This window comes from Canis lupus, chromosome 4, assembly GCF_011100685.1.
Source record: "Canis lupus familiaris isolate Mischka breed German Shepherd chromosome 4, alternate assembly UU_Cfam_GSD_1.0, whole genome shotgun sequence".
Lineage (NCBI taxonomy): Eukaryota > Metazoa > Chordata > Mammalia > Carnivora > Canidae > Canis > Canis lupus.
This window is the reverse complement of record NC_049225.1, coordinates 29,171,174-29,187,545: the sequence shown is the minus strand read 5'-3', so window position 1 is coordinate 29,187,545 and position 16,372 is coordinate 29,171,174. Positions and strand designations below refer to the sequence as shown.

At 48.9% G+C, this 16,372-nt stretch overlaps 2 long non-coding RNA genes across 2 annotated transcripts; both read right to left on the bottom strand.

The window, feature by feature from the left end:
* Nucleotides 1–1,624: 1,624 nt before the first annotated feature.
* On the bottom strand, nt 1,625–8,369 carry LOC102155025. Its single transcript, XR_005358027.1, has 3 exons — nt 7,991–8,369; nt 7,341–7,495; nt 1,625–5,751 (listed from the first exon to the last, which is right to left on the bottom strand). It is a non-coding gene; the product is annotated as an uncharacterized LOC102155025 (long non-coding RNA).
* A 3,203-nt stretch (nt 8,370–11,572) lies between these two features.
* Nucleotides 11,573–16,163, bottom strand: LOC111095708. Its single transcript, XR_005357590.1, has 4 exons — nt 15,916–16,163; nt 14,852–15,007; nt 14,492–14,642; nt 11,573–11,794 (listed from the first exon to the last, which is right to left on the bottom strand). It is a non-coding gene; the product is annotated as an uncharacterized LOC111095708 (long non-coding RNA).
* Nucleotides 16,164–16,372: the final 209 nt, after the last annotated feature.

The following is a 16,372-nucleotide window of genomic DNA, read 5'->3' as shown; positions in this document are numbered from 1 at the left end:
CCAGCAAAAGGATTGCGACTCACTGGAAGCCCAGTTGATAGCTAGCGTTTTTCTGACAATAAAGTATTTCTAAAGTAAGGTGTGCACATTATTGTTTAAAACATAACGCCGTTGCACACCAAACAGACTACAGCAGAGCCTTTGTATACACATACGTAGCTTTTGTACACACAGGGAAGCCCAAAAGCTCATTGGATCCGCTTTATTTGCGTGATTTGCTTTATCGCGGGGGTCCAGAACTGAGCCCAAGGTATCTCCGAGGTGCACCGGTACTCCAAACCTGTGTTCAGGGTTCTTGCTGTTCATGTAGAGCACACACACACAGGTTTCTTTTTATTGAACCTATAGTGAGATTTGGCCCCATGTTTTTAAGTATTTTCTCTGTAGGATCTGACTTGCTGGTCACAAGAATGCAACAAAATAGGTACTGTTATTATACCCTTTGGACAGGTGGACAAACTGAGGCTCAGAGAGGTGAAACGACTTGCCCGGGTCACACAGCCTCCTCTTGCCTATGCTCTTTGTGCCATCCCCCAGCCACCCCCCCACCCCCAGCACTGCTATTTGTACCTGGTGGGCAGTGATGTCTGTTCCTTGGCCGGCACCTGCTCTCCACCCAGCAGAAACGTTCTGCACGTCAAGCCAAGACAGTGCAGATGTGGTCTGAGAACAAGGGAGAAAACATGCTCTCACTGAAGAGTGGGGTCTCTAATCTGGCCCTTCCTGGCCTAATGACCCGGGCCTATTTCTCCACCCTCTGAGCCTCTGTGCCCATATCTATCAAATGAGTGTAACACCCACCTCCTAATCACGAAATCACATAGCTGATGTATACAGAGGGAGCCCAGGAAAGCTTAGACTTGTTCCAGCCTCCAAATAATCTTTCTATACATTAAATAATCTATGATTTCCTGACTGGGGCAAGTCCATCTCACCCCTGGGTGGTTTCACGGTGGCCCACCATCGCTTGGGCTTTATTGGGCAGCTGCTCCGCCCCGTGGACCCCCAGGACAGCAAAGAATACCCCGCCTTTCCCCTACAGCACAGCTCCCATCCTTGAAGGCGCTGCCGGCATCTGTATGCCAAGCAGGGAGCCCATCAGCATCCCCAAAGAGGGGTGCGCAGAAGCTGTGAAATAAAACCTGAACGTGGCAGGGGCGGGGGGGTTGTCGGGGACTCGATCAGGCCAGGGTGGTGGGAAGGACAGAGAGGCAGCAGTGGGGACAGCTTGCCTGCGTGGGGGGGGGGGCGGTGTCAGGAAGGGGGTCCCCGCGAATCAGGCGGAGGTGAAAGCCGATGGGAGGCAGGTGCCTTTGCAGCCGGGATGTGGGGCCGCTTCCACGCAGCAGCCCCGTCAGCCGCCGTGGAGCAAACAAAGCCAGAGGTGCTGCTGCAGACATCGCACGCGGCTGGGAAACAGGGGCCGGCTGCACCTTTCAATGCTCTCATCTCATTAATCTTGTACCTCCGCAGTCCTCCTGAAGAGCGCACTCACCCAGGCTCATTCATTACGGCTCTAATAGCGCGGCAGGCATGGGCGCAGGGCTGCGGAGGAGCCGGCCTCTGCAGCAGCAGAAAGCCAGTACCTTCTGAAACACATTTACACAGCAATAAATAAAAGCGGTCTCAGTTTACCTCTTTATTAAACTCTATTTGCTCGTCGGAGTTAAGGGCCGCATTTGTGTCTTGCTATTCAAATTTATTTGTGCGCGTCCCCCAAGCTGGCCGCATTTATTCCAAAGCGCAGGGATGGTGGCTGGAGCTTCAGGGCTCTTTCATCATCCAGCGGCCCTCATTAAGGGCTCTGCTCCAGGCTCCCTGGTTCCATTTGAGCACCACGAAGACCAGCCCCATTATCCAGAGGGGAAAACAAAGGCCAGGACCCGGCGTGCCCTGTTGAGCCCCTCCCAGCAACCAGTGAGCTGATGACCCGAGGCTGATGAGACCAGAGTTCCCACACCCAGGACCAGAGAGGTGGTCCCCTAAAGGGGTTCCTGCAGCTTACCCGGCTGTCACCTGTCACGGGAACAGTCAGGGAGATTCACAGCATGCAACCTATTCAAATTGGTTTTGACTTTGGATCTTCTCTCTCTTTCTCTCTTTCAATGCCTGGTCTTACTCCAAGAAACCTACTTGATATGTTTATTGAGAAGGCAGGATTGACCAGTCTGGAGGGTTTCCCTGCTTTGAGATCTCTTGACAGTTCCCAGGAAGGACAATTTCTTGCCTCTGCAAGCATTTCCCACGGCCTCTCCTCTAGGGCCTTGTCTTCTTTGAGAATCTTGCACTCTCTGTAAAAGACCCCGGTGTTAATTGAATTTAAGTAAAATAAAATTTAGAAAGAAAGAAAGAAAGAAAGAAAGAAAGAAAGAAAGAAAGAAAAAAGAAAGAAAGAAAGAAAGAAAGAAAGAAAGAAAGAAAGAAAGAGAAAGAAAAGAAAAGAAAAGAAAAGAAAAGAAAAGAAAAGAAAAGAAAGAAAAGAAAAGAAAAGAAAGGAAAAGAAAAGAAAGAAAAAGAAAGGAAAGGCCCCTAGTGGATGGGTAAGTACAATCACTAGCAATAAACTCTTATCCCAAAGCTCAGGGGTGCCTCCACCCTTCTGAGTGTAGTGTCCCAAATTCTCAGACTCAGGACTAAAGTAGGTTGGCACAATGCTGACTGATCATGACCAGAAGCCCCAGGTGGTCAGGTCTCCCTGGGCAGGTGTCACAAACAGGGTTTTGCATCAACAGGTTGGGGACAGCCTGGGAAAGTCACCTGAGGGTGCCTGAATGTATGGACCTGGCCTTCTGTGGAGATGAGTGGGGTCTTACCCTGCACCCCCAGTTCTTACCCTCCATGCTCCCCGCCATGGCTCACCCGTACTGACTGTGGGTGACACACCAGGAACACGTTGCTACCTCCAATGAGACAGCAGACCCACAGAAGCAGTGGGACAATCGTCCCCATTTCATGGGTGGAGAAACGGGCACAGAGAGGTTGTATGCCTTGCCCAAGCTCACACAGCCAGTCAAGATTCCAGTTCAGGGAGTCTGTTCCCACTCCTAACGTCTGCACTGCAGATCCTCCAGAAGCAGTGTCAGGAACCAGCCCAGCATCAGTGGCCTTCGGGAGGTGCTGAGTGATCCCTGCGTTAGAGAGGGAGGGGGGACCTGTGGGGTGGGAAGGGCTCGTGAGGGCCTGCAGCCAGTTCAAAGCGCCAAGTTATGCTGAATATTGGAGTCCTCTTTCCCTGGGATTGGTCACTGCTTCCTGCCCTTCCTTGGCCTTTTTCCCCCATTGACACCACAGCCAGGTGCTGGGCACTGCAGAACAAACAACGACCAGGAGACCAGCAGATGAGGACTCTGATTCCAGATTTGCTTCTCTCTAGCTGCAGACTTGGGGCAGGTCACCTCACCTCTCTGAGCCTGAGGGAGTCAGACCATGAATCCACACCTTCTATGTCATTCCAAGCCTGCTGCATGGATTCCTTTGGAAAGAAAGAGAACAGGTGACAGTCTTGGGCTGGCCGTGCCCGTGGCTTGCTGACTTATGAGCTGTGCCATTCCACGCGAGCCGCTTCTGGGTCTCAATTCCCTCATTTGGTAAAAGATGAGAGAACTCACACTTCCCACGCCATGTACACAGAGTCGTCGAAAGGATGGGACACCCAGGAAACATCCAGTATAGGAAGTACACGGTGAACATTGATTCAGTTCCCTTCCTTCATCTTAGCTTGGGTAGATGGGTAGGCAACTGGGGCAAAGGAGGGAATCTGTTCTTTTAATTTTAAGTTCAAGGGAAGAGTGCAGAGCAGCCTGGCCGTTTACTATAACATTGGAGCACTGATACAGCCAGGTCATGCCAAGTAAGAGTCTGAGAGCACTGACCACCAGCTGCGTGACAAGTCTTTTCTCCATTTGGAACGGTAGGTTGGGCAGACAGGACTCATTAGCTGGCCCAACATTGGCACTCTATCCCCTTTCCCTTGTCTTCTGGAAACCAAAGCACTGTATTCCCAGCTTCCTTTGCAGTTAGGAGTGGCCCTAGGACCAAGTTTGGCCAACGAAACAGAAACAAAAAATGTCTAAATCTTCAGAGTGGGTGGTAAGCTTCTGGAAAAGATTTTGTTGGGGAAGAGGATACACTCGCCATCTTGATCATGATGATAGTTCCACGTGTTTACGCTTCTCAAAACTGATCAAAAGGTACAGGTCACATACGTACAGTTTGCTGTGTCAATCATACCTCAAGGAAGCTGATTTACAAACTCTGCCAAGAGTCCTGAGAAATGCTGGGATTCCCAACCAAAGGGACCTTCGTGGAAGACACCTCTGTTCCCCCCTCTTCCTGCTTCAAATGAAGATTTGGTGCCCAGAGGCTGGGTTGGGAATAACCAGGGGGGCCACGTCTGTTGGAAGGCCACCAGAGATCCTGAGAGGTTGACTCCCAATCTGTCCACAGACACCTTTTGTTGAGGAAAATCAACACTTCTTTGTCTAAACCCTGAGGTTTGTGTCTTGTTGCTGCCCAAAGCCTTCCCACATATACGTCGGTGCTCAATCAGTATTTGTCAAATAAATGCATTAAGAGTTGGGTAAACCAAGGATCGGGGAGGAAGGAGAGGTCTGGATGATGTTTGGGGCCTGGAATTAGAGCTGGCCCTGGAAGGACGGGCAGGATCTGGCCAGGAAGAGAAGCCGCAGGCGTAGGTTCGAGGTGGGGAGGGCCGCAGGGACACAAGGTGAACGGATGGGGCACTCACAGATGAGCCCCTCTCGGAGGAAGAGGCAGCTTCACCCCTCCCTCTGTTGTGGTTAATAAGGCATCTTATAGTTTGCTTTCCTCCCACATTACTTTTTTTCAGTGGCAGAAAATTATAGCTGACAAGTGGCAATTGATCTCTTCACATTATTTTGAAGCAATTATATTGAAATGGGAAACAATGCTTCCAGGAAAGCGCCCGATAACAGAGTTGAACACAAAGCTCCCTCCAAGACAGATAGGGAAGGCCAATTTGCACTGTGTAGAAACTGACCAAATCTCCTTCCCCTGAAATTACAGTTAATTATTGCCTAAAAAATCTTCAAAGATAACTTCTGTTTCAACCCAAGGGGCAGAGGATAGGCCAGTGTCAGATAAGCTCCCTCAATGCTGTCCAGCCTGGGGCTTGCTGGGATTGCCCCCAAACCTCCCACATACCAAGGAGGTGGGGGTGGGGAGATCTGTGGACCCAAATCAGGGCACATAAAACCAGCTTCTACAGAGCAGATGCTATAATTCCCCAAACTCAGAAGAGCCTAGGACCCCCTTAAAGCAGATTTCCACAGGCCCCCGATATTACCTTATTATATTTGAATGTTGCTTACATCTATACAAACCAAAGGAAGTATAAATGTCCCCTGCTTATCGTTTATATCTGATGGCAAACAAAAACACCATTACAGATTAAGAAATAAGCCCTAAAACCAGAAGTGAATTAACAACATTAATCTAACATGAAAAATCACGCAGCCTTTCTCATACTGGATTTGCACCTGACCCCGGCACGCATGGCTACCTGCCACAGCACAGCCAGATCCCGTGAGATTCTCCTGGCCCTACTGTGTGCGTGGGACGAGGCCCCACCACTCGTCTCTACCAAGTTTCTGCTCACATAGCATGGCCCTCACCTGCTAAGGGGGCATCCCTGGGCCAGCCTTTGCTCTGTCCTCGTTAGTTCACAGCGATGCATATGGTGCCATCGTGACTGTAACACCCCTAGGTCATCTGAAAGCATAAAAGGGCACTTTGGTGTAAGCCATTCACCTGTATCAGTGGTTTTCAACCTTAGCTACACATCGGAGTCACTTAGGGAGGCTTTAAAAATCCTCATGCTTGGGGCCCCCAGGTGGCTCAGTGGTTGAGCGTCTGCCTTTGGCTCAGGTTGTGATCCTGGGGTCCTGGGATCAAGTCCCCACATCGGGCTCTCGGCAGGGAGCATGCTTCTCTCTCTCTGCCTGTGTCTCTGCCTCTCTCTCTGTCTCTGTCTCTCATGAATACATAAATAAATAAAAATATTTTAGAAATCAGGCTTTGTTAGGTGGGGCAGGGGGAGAGACGTGGGCTTTGGTCCCAGCTCCGTGACCTGGTGGCTGTGTGACCTTGGTCGAGGTGCTTATCAGTACTGAAAAGATGAGGAAAGGGCGAGTAGTAGCTGGCAGGCTTGTTGTGAGGCTCAACTGTATGTGGAAACACTTTGACAACTGCAAAGCACTATAATGGCTTATTTTGTAAATTAAAACCTATTTCAAAGGTGGTAGGGACACTTGTGAAACAGTTTACGAAAGCCACACAAAGCCATCTCTTCTGTCCATGTCCCGGGTGGGCTTTCCTAGAGGGGACCCTTCCTAGCAGTTTGTTGAGAAGTCCCTCCTGTTGCCAAAGCTGGAAAAAAAAAATCATCTAAGTCCCAAAGACGGTTGCTGATGGGTGGCCCATATGAGGGGACCTGTTCAATCTGGCGGCATTTACGAGCAGGGCAACCATTGGAACGAGCTCCTCTTCATTATCTGCCCCCTTCGTAACTGACGCTCAGCACAACGAATGAATGCTTGAATGAATGAAACGAATAAAGGATTTTAAAGACATCCCTGCATAGCACAGTTAGCGCAGAGCTCAAAAATTTGCTGACGCTTGAACATCTGTAACATAGCAAAGGGGCACGTGTTTTATGAGGAAACCAAGAAGGATCTTGGAAAACCAAGTAATTGAGTAACATGACAGCAGATGAATTTCATTTAGGGGAACAATTTTAAGTGTTCGCACAAGCTGATGGATTTTGAATTAGTTGTAACCTTTGGGAAAAAAAAAAAAAAAGATCTCAGTGTCGCTTTAGACACCTCGATGGAGTCCGAACCCAGTGGCAAGACTTCACAATTAAGATGTTTGGTCTGACCGGGGAGGGGAGAAAAGAGATGGAAATTATTTTAACGTCTGCAGGACAAGTCCGCCGAGAGAGGGACCATGGCACATCTCCTTCCAGAGAGACCTGGCCCCCAAGCCAGAAGGGAAGAGTCAACAGCAGCAGATCCACTAGCTTTCTCTTTTTGGGAAAACTGCAAAATAGCAGCTGGGAACAGAATGAGGGGAGTTCAAATTAGGAGCTCGCATTTATCTTACTCCATTTGGCAGAAGCCAACAGTCATTCAGAATGAAAAGCCCAAAATTTAAGGCAGAAAGAAGGAAATTGCTTTTTCTGGGCCACGTCTAATTAACCCTTGGAGCAACACAGCAATTCTCCTTTACTGCGACTTCTCGCTTAGGAAGACTCAAAAATAAAGATTAAATACGGGGTGTTCGTGAGCGGTTATTCTCACCAGGATGTAACTCGCAGAGGCCATCCATCCTTGTGCCCAAAGGAGCAACTGGGGCAAGAAGCACATCTCTGCTCCTGTGGCCTCCGTCCTACACGTAGGATGAGACACGCTACTAGGAGGAGTTTGTCTTCCAGAGCCTTAGCCGGTGGTTACTGCTGAAAAAAGGGATGTGAAAAATCAGCCATAGGCGACTGCCCCAGGCTCTTCGAGGGAAGTCAGAGTTCCCTTTGATGTATCCTGGTGTTGACCCTGACTGCCCCCCACCCCACTCCAACCCCAAAACAAGACTTGGTAAATAGACACACACTTTCTGAAGGTCATCTCTGTCATTCTCTTGAGGTTTGGGGAAGGATTTCTTAAATTGTTGGAAAAGCTATTTGAAGAAAGAAAAAAGGAAGGAAGGAAGGAAGGAAGGAAGGAAGGAAGGAAGGAAGGAAGGAAAGGAGGGAGGGAGGGAAGGGAGGAAGGAAGGGAGGGAAGGAGAGGAGGGAGGGAGGGAAGGGAGGGGAGTGAGGGTAAGTTCATGAGGGAGGGTTCTGTCTTGGTTGTCTTTTGGCCTTTCTTCTCTTGCAGTGTTCTTTTGTTCTTTTTGGAAGAAAGGAAAGCAATGCTTAGGCCAGAGGTGATCCATGACTCTGGGCAAAACCCACCTGAACATGGTTTCAAATCAGCAGCAGGGCCGGTGTGAATGCTTCAGCCTGCAGGACAGCGCACCTTCCGGTTGAAGGATCGGCCTTGGCTCCTCCGTATAAACAGCCGCATTAGCCCCAGGGGCAGAGAATCAGGCCACCTCCACTTCGAATATGCTACGTGTCCTCATTATGCAAAGGCACAAAACCGGGCAGGTGCTCCGTTTCAATGAAGAGCCGCACCAGCCAGCTGCATGCGTCGACGGCAGGCGCGCCTCCGTGCAACCGGGTTGGAGTTACAGGAGGTCCAATTTCTGGAGATGGGAAAGCCGGGGACCAGGGACCAGGCCTCCATGGACAAAATAAGCTCTGAGAACCCCCTGGATTTCCAAAGCCTGAGCATCCCCAGGGTGGCCCCCCACCCCCCCACCCCCCCACCCCCCCGCCTCTGAGAGCGGCCTCTGCTGGCGAGGTGCGGCCCGCAGGCCGGCTGAAGGCGCAGAGAGCCTAGGATAGCAAACGTGGATGTGATGGATGGATGTGAAAATCTCGGGGTGGGGGGGAATGTACAGGCTCAAATGGCACTTATGTAACAATTCCCAAAGGAAAGCTCTGCGAAGGGCTGTGGAGTTCTGAAAAGAGAGCTCACCACAAATAGCACATCATGGGCGCAACTACCAACTCCCCTGCGCCAGAGGGAGCAGAAGCTGGCACAGACCCTTTCCTTACAAAATATCTTCCATTCGGTATGTGGAGACATGCACCTAACTTTGTCACGGGAGCCAACGCAAAAGTGATGTCTTTAGTTATCTTCTCACCGCCGATTTAAGAAAAAAAAAAAAAAAGGCTTCCAGCCGTGTGAATGGGCTATGGCCACACTATAGGCATCCCCTGAGTTTCAAGGCACATAGAGTTGGTTCCTAGAAAACAAACACTTATTTGTCCAGATAATTTAAACCCTCGAGGCAGAGGTTGAGATGCCTAGGATAGCAAACGCGCAGAAGGAGCGCATCAGAGTCCAAGGGGCCGCAGAAGGCTAGCTTCCAGGTTCTCCCTGCTGTATGGATGGAGAACCTGAATCCCAAAGAGGGGTGCTGACGTCCCCAGGGCCTTTTGGCAAAAGGCTAATCAACTCAGACAGACTCGAGGCTTGATTGTTACCAGCCCAGAGCTCCTTATCATTTGGTAGACAGGCTCCTGGATTTTTGTAGCAAAGTTCCCATTTAAGTAGGATGTCCCCTCATCCCTCCAAAATATGATTGTCTAGTGGAAACTCCAATAATTCTTCACCAAACCATATTTCTCAGACTGTCTCTGTCCTCCCCAGGAAAAAGTCCTTTTTTTAAAAAAAAAAAAAAAGATTTTATTTATTTATTCATGAGAGACACACTGAGAGAGGCAGAGACCCAGGCAGAGGGAGAAGCAGGCTCCATGCAGGGAGCCTGATGCAGGACTCGATCCCAGGACCCCGGGGTCACGCCCTGAGCCCAAGGCAGATGCTCAACGGCTGAGCCATCCAGGCGTCCCTGGTCCTGACTTTTGATTCAGAAATTATGGTTACGGTAACACTACACCCCTCTCATTCGTGTTAACCTGGATGGCTGTCAGTAGGGTGAGGTATGCCCGGAATAGGTAAGGTACATTAACCACTCAAGAGCACGAGGAAGAGGAGCCCACCCAGCCCACCCGGAACCCTCTTCCCACAGGAGTAGTATCTCCTGCCACCCACCCCTAGGGCCTCTTGCAGGAGCTGAGAACTTCGGTGCCCTTCAAGAGACAATTAGAGTCAACTTAAAGAAAGCTGAATTAGAGAGAATGAGCCTCCATGGATTCAAGAGCGTCTTCCCTCCCAATGTCCCTTATGTTCCTCATAATGGATCCTTTCTTTAAACATTACACCCCTCAATTAGCTCATAATTGCTGTCCATGCCGTATGAATTATGCATCACACAATGCGAATCCAGGTTCCCTGGCACCGGACAAGTCACAAGCTGTTGAAGAAGCTGCAGTAATTACCAAAACAATCCCAGGAGACCTGGACAAAATGAGCATTATCTGGTCGCCAGGCCCTTCTTTCTGCCCCGCCTTTCCCACCTGCAGCCGGGATTCGCCCCCTCCCCACCGAGCGTTAATAAGTAGTGGCTGGGGCTGGAGCCCGTGCCCTGTGCCAAGCAACGTGCTAACCCGCCTTCACAGTTCTATTCCTTGCGATCCTTGGGAGGCAAAGACTACAGTTTTACATATCATACAAACTTAGCTTAAAATACCCTCTCCTTCTGGAGTTTCTGGGTCTCACATGCCGGGGCGTGGGTGAGGTTCACCTTGGTGACATAAGTGGAAAAGAGAGCTCGTTTAAGTAAGTGACAAATGTCATGACAAGGGATGGCTGGAAGCTATGCAAAAGGACAAAGAGGGCACTTTGGAGGCACTCAATGTGTTCATTACCAGTCAAATCACATTTATTGAGACTACTTGTTAAGAACCTCTAAAGAAGGGTTAATATATATATATATATATATATATATATATATATATGTATATATACACAAAAAACATTAAAATTGCACTTCTTCCCATATATTCATATTCATGTATGCAGATTCTTAACAAATTTCAAACAATTATCTCAAATCGTCTAGTTACTACTACTACTACTACTACTACACACACTGGCGCACATGCACACACATGCACACAGAGGTGCGTGTGTCAGTTATATCAGGTCGACTGGTAAGGACATACTCCCTCAGTGGTTGCTACCTTCCTCCTATCACCATCTCTAGATGTAAATTTGGAGGGTAGCCCGTCACTGCAATTATACCTTCATTCACGTTCTTTCAATAAGATTTGTCCAGATTTTTATTCCCCAAACATTTGCAATAAAACAAATCATTCTCTATAAGTGTTCATTCAGCTTAAGGGGGTAAATGTTTATCTTTGGTTTCTAAGCATTTGTTGGATCAATGTACGGCCCTCTCTGAATCCTACTCGTCTTTCACGGAAGCAACGTTGAGCCAAGGGCTGCTTCAAGCTCTGGTGTTGCCAGAGACAAATAAGATGCAATCTCTAACTTTTCTTTCTTCTTCTTTTTTTTTTTTTAATTTTTAAATTTTTTAAATTTTTTGGATCTCTAACTTTTCAGTAGCTTGTGGTCTACTAGAGGCCACTGTAATTTGAAATGGTGTTCGGGGATCAAAAAAAGTGACGGGCAGACGACTTGGAGGCAGACAGGCCAGCAGCAGCGCTCACTAATTTCATGATCGTTATCATACTCAGTTTGCTCATCTGTAAAATGGGAGTAAGGAACAACACACACTTGCAGTGGTACAATGCTCTGTAAGCAGGACTTTTGGATCTGTTCATACTTTTCAACAGCCAGGAGTGTATCAGAATTTTTATTAAAAAAAAAAAAACAAGCAGACACCGTTTTGAAATTAATGCTGACACAGAATGGATTGCTGCAGGGACACCTAGAGACTTCTTTTTCATCTTGCCCAAGGACAATTCACCTATCTTGTCTGGTTGCGACTTTCTTCACTGGACAAAAGACGAAGTTGAATAAATGGCCTTTAAGGTAGCTTTGATGTTTAAGAGTCAGTGATTTTATTTATAGGTAACAAATCACAAGCCCCTTTGGTGGTCTTCCCATCCTCGGGAATATGATTGGGGTCAAGCCCGATGGGGTGGATGGGGGGGTGGGCTGTGGTGGTTGTGATGGGTGGGCGTGACCTCGCCGTGTGTGAGTGATGTAGCCAAGAGTGGTGGCAGGGAGCCAAGGTCAGGAGATGAGAGACACCAGCGCATGCATCAAATCCCAAGAGGGAGCTAGAATTTCAATAGAAAAGCGACATCAAAGTTGAGAGCAGAAGAGCTCAAGGCATTGATGTAGGGAGGGCCCGGGCAGATGAGGCCTACTTCTTAGCACAGAAATTCGTTCATGCATTCACTCGCCCAACAAATATTTCTTCGGTTCCCACTGTTTGCTGGTTGTACCGTGTGGTGCGTGTGCAACACGAGCAAGACAGGCCAGGGCCCCTGTCCTCATGAGGTTTGCAGTCTCATGGGAGAAGCAAACGTTAGGAGAAGAACCACTTAAATGTATAATTTTTGGCCCTGGAGACTGCTCTTATAGTGATGAAACATTACATGGGGAGGAAAAAAAAAGGGTCATGCAGGTAGAAAAAGCCAACCAGATCAGCGTGCAGTCAGGGAAGCCATCCTGGAGGAAGTGTCATTTAGTGATACAGAGGAGACCTAAGAACTAACTATGCCAAGTTAAAGGAACAATTTCCATAAATGACAGGCACTGTGGGGAAGCCAGTCTATATGGACATTGGTGTTTCCCACTTAAAGGGCAGCCGAGGGGGCAGTTCCTTAAAGGGCTGTTCAAAACAGAAGGGCTATCACGTTAGGTCTCTGTAAATGGGTTATATATAAATACAGAGAGGGCATCAACATATTTCTTGCATCAAAGTTTCAAAAACTGCTGCAGCAGTATCTGTTGCCTGTGAAAGGGTTCAGATTTGAGTTCAGGTTCAGGTTCAGTTCAGGTTCCTGCTTTTCCAGAATTCTCCGGAAGTTTTAAGCGCTGTGGATGAGTTGTTCTTCTAAGCAGACACTGAACATGGGCCCCGGGTAGCTTAAAATGGACTCTCTCCTCCCACTCCCGCTCCCTGCCCAGGATCCTTCCAGAGATAGAACTACCCACAGAGAATAGGCTAGAAGGCAAGCATCGAAGGAGATGAGGATTCACCAATTTTAGAATTATTCTAGTGTTTGTAAAGCGTGTTCCATAGCAAAGTAGTTTCACCAGATGTCAATAAATGTTAGGTGGGGGAGAAAAAAAGGGTCCAGAATCCAATACAACCAGGAAATAGATTAAATATTTGTATAAACTTTCATTGTAGGACTCATCAGAACTTTCAACATTATAAGGTACGTTATAAATCTCTCATTGGCAGGTATGATTGGGAATATTTTCCAAACACACTTGACCATGAAACATGCTTTCCTAGGAATATTTCTTGGGTGTATTGTGCTCCCGAATGCATCTTTTTAGCAGAATTTAAACAGAATGCTGTTTAAATAAGTAGCTCAAATTTAGGGTTTCAAAGTGAAATAGATCTTAGAGACCACCTCATCCAACTCTCCCATTTTGTACAGGAATAGAAGCAAAAACTACTGCTCTACATCCACTTCTTTGGCATTTTAACACGCATTTCTCTTCTACTATGAACATCCATCCTGTTAAGCTATAGGAGAAAAAAAAATGCCATAAAGGAACAAGGAAATCCCTTCCCAGTACGAAGTAACTTTGAGATGGTCACTGCTCTGGACTTCAACTTAATTACGTGTTGAATGAAAACGATGCACCCCTGGGCTGTTGAAGAGCCAGTACTGTGTGCAAAGCACCTGCTAGAGGAGGCACTCGGTTGTTAGCTCCCGCTCCCCCCACCCTGAGAAATAAGCATCCTGCTTTATATAAACACCACCCGCAAATTTTCTGTATGCAATATGCAAATATTCAAGACATTTTCTATAATGTTAGGTTTTATCCTGGTCCCTTGGGGAACACATTAATGCAAAGTAAAATCCTCTGTTCAGTCCTGCTGGCTTAGATGGTTCCTTGTCCTCCCAGGAAGTACCTCTACTTTATTTATTTATTTATTTTTTTAGTTTTATGATAGTCACAGAGAGAGAGAGAGAGAGGCAGAGACATAGGCAGAGGGAGAAGCAGGCTCCATGCACTGGGAGCCCGATGTGGGATTGGATCCCGGGTCTCCAGGATCGCGCCCTGGGCCAAAGGCAGGCGCCAAACCGCTGCACCACCCATGTACCTCTACTTTAGAAGCTCATGTTAAACTTCATTAAAGACAAATACCTGGGAGTTTATCAATTTTGGCTCCCTTACATTTCAGAAAACTAGAAACAGATCCACAAGAGGAAGTGACTGGCCCAAGATCACTGTGCGATCTAGCAATCCCAACCCCAGCTAAGCTAGCAATGTCTAGCCAGGGGCCTTTTCTCCAAATCAGCAACTCCTCATTTGTTTTATTGGAAGCCTAGGACCAGAATGCTGACCTGTTTGCTCTTGGGTTCTCTTTACCTCTAGTAAAACCAGAAGTCTCAGGAGATTTTCTATCCCCGGGTAGGAAGATTCAGTTTGTTGAAAAGAGATAACCCCTTCAGCTCTGATCTGAAGGTTTTGTGCCACACAGAGGGTTTGGCAGGTTTTAGCAGGGTTTGGGCTAGAATCCAAGCTGGGCACCGGCCTCTGTCTTTCTGCAACCAGTTGGGAGGGAAGAGAAAATTCTCAGCTCCGAGAGAAAGCCCCCTCCCTGACGTGCACACAGTGGAGCAGGTGCCAGGCAGCAGCCCCGACAGTTAGGCAAATCAGTTGTGCAGATTTTAAAAACAAAAACAAAGGTAAACTGAATAACGCTGAACATAGCATTTTGTGCCACATGAGTGTAAATAATAAGAGCATCGATTCTCGCTCTCTGCTTTCTCTCTGGGACTTACCCAGGTGGTGGCTTGGACGGCACTGCAGATGGAACAGTGACAGCTGTGGAGCCTGCGGGCCTGGGTTCTGATTCTGCTCCTCCACTCACTGCCTGGTGACCTGGAACCCGGCACGCTCACTTCTTCCCATCTGATCCCTTGTCCGTCCATCCTATGGAGATGATAGCTGCTTCAAATCCTTTTCATGAGAATCAACTGGAAGACTGAAATCAAACCTCCAATTCCCCCTTGCTACTCCAGAGCAAGTACCACACGCTGTGAGATCCCTCCTTGCCCTTCCTGGTCCTTGCTCTTCTGGGGCACCTGCACCCCAGCTTCTGTGATAGGTCCCCTCATTAAAAGTCCCTGCAAAGTGCTCACCAAACAGCAAGGAAGTGCAAGGCAGACCTTTGCCCTCTGCCCGGATGATGTATTTGCTTGTTCCTGGCTCCTTCAGAGAGTAGGTTTTGTAGCCATTGGGCCCCAGAGCTCATGAGCTGATGAGGGGATTCTGTGCGTGATCTGCTTGAGCAAAATCTGAGAATTTGCTAGGTTATGAGGGAGGACAGCAGACAGATCCTTGGAACCAATTTTAAAAGGAAGCTCCCCCCTGCCCCCAGAAGTTAATGCTAACGGGCATGTCTTCCAGTTTATAGGCTGTGGGTCCAAGGTGGCACGGGTTTCAGGCTTCAGGCACTGTAGCTAGCACAGGCTAGGCCAAAGGGTTGCCTGGCACAGGGGAGGGAGGCCTCTGGAGATCGGAAACCAGACTAACCCTGACATGCTTGTTCCCACTGGACCTCACTCAGGCCATTCAAGGATCATAGGGAGGCCTTGGCTTCTTCACTGAAAAGAGGGCTGGAAGGTGCCCTGGAAGGTGACCAGACTTAGTCTTCTCTGAGAAATCAAATGGTTCTGGCATCACCCAAAGAACGCCCTAAGAAGATTTTCTTCCCTCCTGGGAAGTAAAATCCTAAATCCTGGCAGGACTGTCGCTCAGACAACAGAGTAGACTTGAGGTGGGCCACTGACGCCACCTGGCCGCCTCTAAAGTCACAGATGGGGAAACTGAGGCGGTGAAGATTTGCAGGAGGATCCGCAGTGAGCTAGTGGCTGGTTCCGAAAGCCACGGTCCCGTCCCTGGGGAAGCTCTCAGTCCGCAGAGTGCGCTGCATCACAGGGGGGGCGTTCAGACCATGACCTGGCAGGAGGCCCACACTGCCCTGGTTGGGAAGTGGGTTCCAAGCTCATCTGTACAGCCCAGGGCTCGCACCCTGCCTTGCTGTTTCTCCCCGGCAACGGCCCCTGCCTAGACACCCCCAACCCGATCCCCACACCCCCCCCTCGGGGCCGGGGAGCTTGACCACCTTCCCATCCTTGACCAACACATCGGAGCTTCCCTAACACTTGCACCTAAGTTTGCTTCTCTCGATTGGAACCCTGACCTGTCCAAGCACTTCCCAGGGAGCGTGCAGATGGGCAGAGTGGCCCCCGAGGGGGACACCGGGGTGCAGCATGGGGAGCGGAGACAGACAGGAGATTTTTAACCGGAGACCTGCGCCCCCTCCTCCTTGCAGACCCTTCCTGAGCGCCTACTACGTGCGGCCGCCGGGGATGCTGGCCGTCTAATCAGTGCTGCGAGCCGCGCGCCCCTCTGAATGTCAGCCCCCCAGCCCTGGCTTTGTGCTGGGTCTCTTTCTTCTTCACTCTCTTTCTTTCTTTCTTAAGCCACCAACAAAACTCTGACCTCTCCCCGCGCACACAATGCAGGCAGTCACTCATGCATTAACAACCACCCGGCCCCAAAGGTCGTTTCTATGACAACCCCGAGGTCCTTAATGACCCTGGCAGGCCAATGATTTTGTTTTGTTTGAGAGTGAAGGAATAATAAGTCAGGCCGGC